Here is a 5,997-nt window from a genome sequence, read left to right as displayed (position 1 = left end):
GCGAAAAGAACCACCGACCCACGAGAAGCTACTGTCAAGCTTTCTCACATACCCACATTGGCCGAACCCGGGACCCAAGCCATGAAGACAGAGGTGAGATGCCAGTGATCCGTAACGGTGAGCTCTTTAGACCACTCGATCACTCGGCGTCCCTCCTTTGCACCAAATAGCCTATGTGTGTAGCTGTGCAATGCAACAACAAACCAAACATATAATGAATTTCATAATGACCTATTTAAATAGACTAAGCTAATTTTCCTTTGAATTTACATAATAATGCGATCTTCTCATTTTATTTAAATTTCTCTGATCTGTCATATCAGATAACATACAACAACATCTGTTAGTAGACATTATAGCTCGATTCTAAGATCTGATCCAGGTTTGGTGTCCAAATTTCAAATACATAATAATATATTCTTTTCCAGGGTGCTGATATTCTTGTCTTCCCTGAAGATGGAATACATGGATACAAATTTAAAAGTAGATATACTGTCGCCCCGTATCTCGAATATATCCCTGATCCCAAGTCTGAAAGCTGGACACCGTGCGACGAACCCGGAAGGTATAATGACTCAGATGTTCAAGTATTTCTAAGTTGCCTAGCAAAGAGACATTCTATTTATTTAGTGGCGAACATAGGAGACGCACAGCCTTGTGTAAAAGATGACCCTAACTGTCCACCAGATGGCCAGTATCAATACAATACAGACATTGCTTTTGATAGATCGGGAAAGCTTATTGCTAGGTATCATAAACAAAATCTTTATTACGAATGCCAGTATGATGCGCCTGTCAATCCCGAGTACATCTACTTTGATACTGATTTTGGTCGCTTTGGTTTATTTACCTGCTTTGATATACTTTTTCATGAACCAGCCATTCCACTTCTTCAGGAGCATAACATTACTGATATTGCTTTTCCCACGGCATGGATGGACGCTTTGCCATTCTTCTCTGCAATAGGGTACCATTCATCCTTTGCTGTCGCAAATAAAGTAAATTTCTTGGCTGCAAATCTTCACCGACCACAAGAAAGATTTCAGGGTAGTGGCATTTACACGCCGATTGGACCAAAAAGTTTTTACTACAGTAGAACACAGGATGACGGAAAATTACTGGTCGCTGACGTTCCTGTGATACGTCCTACAGTAGGTTCAACTACTTCAAACGAACACCATCCACTATCCCCAGGAATAAGAGAAAATCATCGTATAACATCAAATGAGTTCAAATCTACCAGTTTCCGTGACTGGCATAATTTTGTAATCATCGGTGCAGAAAACGGTACCGAACAGGTGTGTCAACAGGGTTTATGCTGCTATCTGGAGTATGAAAGACAATATAGTGCAGAAATGTATGCTCTCGGAGTTTTTAACGGAATACATAAATCTCGTAGCCCATATTATTTGCAAGTATGCATGCTACTACGATGTGCGTCATCCACACAAGAAAGCTGTGGAAAATTAAATTTTGACGCTAACACAAGATTTAACCATTTCAAACTCCATGGCAATTTCTCTACACCGTATGTAAACCCACAAGTTTTACTATCCATCAACGGATCTTTGGAGCTTGCCCCGATTGGTACATGGCAATACGATTCAAATACTTTGCAAGGAAGTTCCACCCTGTCTCCTCTGTTGTCAACCATTATGGTGGGCAGAATTTATGTCAGAGATACTATAGCGACATGTTGAAGCGAAGAGACAATAAAATCTCCAAGTAATATTGTAAATAGAATATACAAAAAGTCAATCATTAATTGATAATTGTATGGAATATAACCATATAATTAACAAACTCATAAGTTTGTTAACCTTGACATAAATAACATCTATTACATAATGCACCAATCACATTCTCTCCTTGGTTTGCGTGTTCTTTTATGCCTATAACATGTTTAAAAGTCAACAAAAATACAAAATAAGATATAGATCTAAATAAACTTAATTTTCCAGTTACTAAGCTTATTTTACATCTGACAGCATGTGGCCGAAAACTAGGTTGTGGATAATATGGTCAATGACTCATATCTATATAATGTAAACATTTAGATACGAGTTCTGATTCTAGCAAAGTTGATCAATTTAATTAATAATGGCAATTATTTCCAACTGAAACTTGATGAAACATACTAGAAGTTCAATGATTACAATGGCATCATTGTCTCTTTAATGAATGACTTCAAAGACAACACAACATTACAATTGCATGTACTACCCCAGGCTTGATATTGGCTGGTTTCATCAGACAAAAATTATTTGTTACAAAGAAAAATTGTTTTACCTTTTCAGACACACTTGTAATGCGTTCCTTTCTTATCCAAATGATAGGAACAGACTTTTAATGAGATCACCTGTCATTCTCTTTTTCTTTTAAAAACGAAGTATACTTCAAACCTGAAATTATAATAGCATATACATGACAAAATGGTATACTTTAGATAGATTCATCAAATAGAAAACATGATGTGTGCAGAGCTAGAAGTCTCAGAATTTATACTGTTCTGATTCTTAAGAAACGCAATGTACCATGCATAATTCCTGAATAAATAGCATAGAAACTGGAACCTTGATTATAACTTTTTTGACAAAATATTTCTTGAATAAACGAATGCTTAACAAAAAAGCTGATTTAGAAAAAGATGGCATTAGCTTGTGTTTTACAAAATCATTCTTTAACATTCTTTCTCACTTTCTCCCTATCTTTTGATTTTTCGAAAAATGTTACTGAAACAATGTAAAATGTTTTCCTTCACACCCTATTATTCTAGATTTAACAAAGTAGACAAAGTAGGCAAATGTGTTCCAGGATCAACGAAAGACGTTTCAAAGCAGCTATCAAGGTAAATATGGTCACGTATATACGGTCATGTACTTTCATAAATGAATTCAATAAGTGGATCTTTTTCCTAATATGGAATTTCCTCAATATAACCTACATTTATAACAAGCTTTGGAAAGAATCTACCAAAACGATAAACCAATGGCGGAAGTGGAACAGGGTCTTTGAGTGTGATTGTATGCCATTGTCTTCCATAAGAACTAAAATTTAAACCGCCATCCTCTACTTTTGTATCTCTTTGATGGTCTGTGAGTGTGTTTGCCAATGGGTTTGTATGAAACAAACGTTTCAGAGCACGCGTTGACTCTGAAAGTTAGCAGCATGTTAATTGGGTGATACAAATCATACCATGGCTAAAATGTGTCACACACGTTGTTTGGTCGGTGAAACCGCGCAATTACTTTTCATCCGTCCGTCGACTATATATGGATGCGAGCTTGCTTCTTGTGACATTCTTGGTTATTTTTCGAGTTGGCATAAACTGCTAATTAGTGGATGATACGAGTGCAGTACACCCTTAATTAGGTGACTAAAGAAAATAACATTAAATGAGCTAATTAGAGAAGTGATGAAGTAGGATAAATGAAACTTAAAGATAATGACAAAAGGGAGGTGAATAGTTGCAACATCGCTTCAGCCAAAACTAGAATAATGTCGATCAGAGGGTAAATGAAGGGGAGAGCACATACCGATTGAGCGATATGATTGGCAAAGGCAAATCTGACCAACAGAAAACCCTTTTCTGGGCTAAAACCAAAGTTACCCACTCCTCTACAAAAATAGTGATATATTAATCAGTATACGCCAGGAGCATTTGGATATCGTTTGTCTTTAACAACTAGTCACTAATCCCTCATAGATGTTTTCTATGTATAGTGGGTGAGCACTCCATCCATTCTGTGTTATATTCTGATGTAGTGTTTGTACATATACTGTAGGCACCCCAATCTTTACACTGGTGACAATATATTTGTATGTACGTGTTAACATTCATATTCTAGGTGTTTAGTAATTGTAGGTGCTGGTCAGTAGCTTTTTGGTTAATTGAAACAGCGGCTTGCTATGTGACTGCAGGTTCTTGTCTGTCACTAAGTGCAGCTTAACATTATTTTCCCCATGTCACATATGATAATTTTGTATTCAAGTCCATTGCACCAGGAGTTTTGTGAAACCTTTGTGCCTTTTAATATTACCAATCCGCTTGTAGCAGAGTGTCAAATTAATATCAAGCCCATAGAATAATGTTAAATTTACATTGTCTCCAGAACATTACGCATTCAAGTTTCAGACCATAATGCTAATTCATGTTGTTTGCAGTGTTATATTTGTCCCCAAACTGACAGATATTACTTCCTTTCGTTCGTCCTTAGCATTTTTACTAGCACCATTAATAAGTATTGGTTGACACATGTATGAATTGCCATGTTTTGGTACTATATTTTCAGAAACAATCCTTGAGTTTCGTAGTAAAGTGGTTTGGGATCAAACACTTTAAAAAAAACTATACATTTTTCCCAGACTAGGTATTTATACTTCCAGTGGTTGTTCTGGTGTTATATTTCTGAGTAATAATATTGTACAATGATGATCCTGGTTGATATTTTTAAATTGTGACGGTGCTCTTTTACTGTTTGATTAAGTTTATGTAAAGAAATAATGTTGTGCATGTCTGATGCACACTAATAGTTTATGGTATCACAGTTTAGAGGTACCTAATAATGACACCAAACAATCATTCGTAACGTGGATTGAAATAGTCCCTATCAAAATTAAACTATTTTACACATTAATATAAAATAAGAAATCTTTTTTTTTTAACGAACTTACAGCAATGAACAGAGCCATCAGTTCTAACTTATTGTTAAAGGAAACGTTTGATGAAAAATGTACTTCTTCAGCTTTGCACATTGATTATATCACAATCCTGCGTGACACGGCTCGAATAACAAATCTGCACAGGATGTCTGAAATCACTAATTTACGGGTTCACATCATATTTCTAGCTTTGATATATCATCTTTAAGAAAAGCAAGATAATTCGTTCTTAAACCGTCCATGAGAAATTCAGGCATCATATGAAACTAAGAAGTCACAATAAAATCCGGAATGCGAATTTGTTTACATTATTGTTGACTTTACGGGTCCTGCTGAGTTGATACCATCAGATGAATTCCTTAATGCTTATCAAAACAGCGTGAAAATAAAGGGACAAGAACAAGCTTTTACACTCATACCCAGTATAACAAATAAGTATACACCCATAAAAGATATGAACGCCAATCTAAACAATGGCGGGTGGGAGTGATGTCCGACGCTTAGAAATGGACAAAACGCAACACACACATAGTATGCATTATCAGTGATGCATTAAGAAAGTTATCAATCATACAGTCAGCATGAGACAATCTTGACAAACTCAGTGGATTCTGAGTATTTAAGGAGAACTCCGCTCGTAATATCATAAAGGTATTTAATTATCATACCTCTTGCATAGCAATATGACATTTTTTAAGAGGTCCTTTGAATTTTCTTTGCACAGGGTTCGCCGCATGGTTTACCTTTCAATAGCTAGACTAAAACAGAGACAGTGTCTGCATCAATAGCCAATACAAATAAAAGTGATTTAAACCTCATCAATAACACTGCCAATCTAGTAATTATGGTACAACACGTTGATGCAACTAACAGTAGTCTTGTAACAAAAATATTAATGCTCAAATGCTTAAAGCTTCGGAAGATACAAATTTAAAAAATAAGAATACAACCTGAAACTAATTATTGAAAATAAATTATACGGTACTTAGCAGAGTGGGAATACGAATAGCCAAGTACATCTTTGTAGATAAGGATAGCTAAGAACGGAAAAAGGATTTAACGTACATTGAGACATTTAAATTATTATGTATTGCTGTACAACCATCACAAACTGTGCGAAAGATATGCCCAATCATCGACGACATATACTGTCGCAATAGGGAAGTTTAAAAATAAAACACGTAGTTTAGAAGCTGATATGAAGAAAATAAAATTAAAATTAAAGAAAAAATCACGTTACAATTACAGCGAATAAATCTGCATTGACAGCCGAATATATATTTGGCTCTCAGAATAGCGTACTCGTATTGATTGCTTTTTATATGCTGTGTACCT

The 5,997-nt window shown here is 35.5% G+C and overlaps 1 pseudogene; it reads left to right on the top strand.

Annotated features, from left to right (window-relative positions):
• Positions 1–413: 413 nt before the first annotated feature.
• On the top strand, positions 414–2,646 carry LOC149780149 (pantetheinase pseudogene; annotated as a pseudogene).
• Positions 2,647–5,997: the final 3,351 nt, after the last annotated feature.

Source organism: Sinohyriopsis cumingii, chromosome 16, assembly GCF_028554795.1.
Source record: "Sinohyriopsis cumingii isolate HCF-2022 chromosome 16, ASM2855479v2, whole genome shotgun sequence".
Classification (NCBI taxonomy): domain Eukaryota; kingdom Metazoa; phylum Mollusca; class Bivalvia; order Unionida; family Unionidae; genus Sinohyriopsis; species Sinohyriopsis cumingii.
Note: the sequence above shows the minus strand (reverse complement) of the source record. Positions and strands in the feature narration are given on the sequence as shown.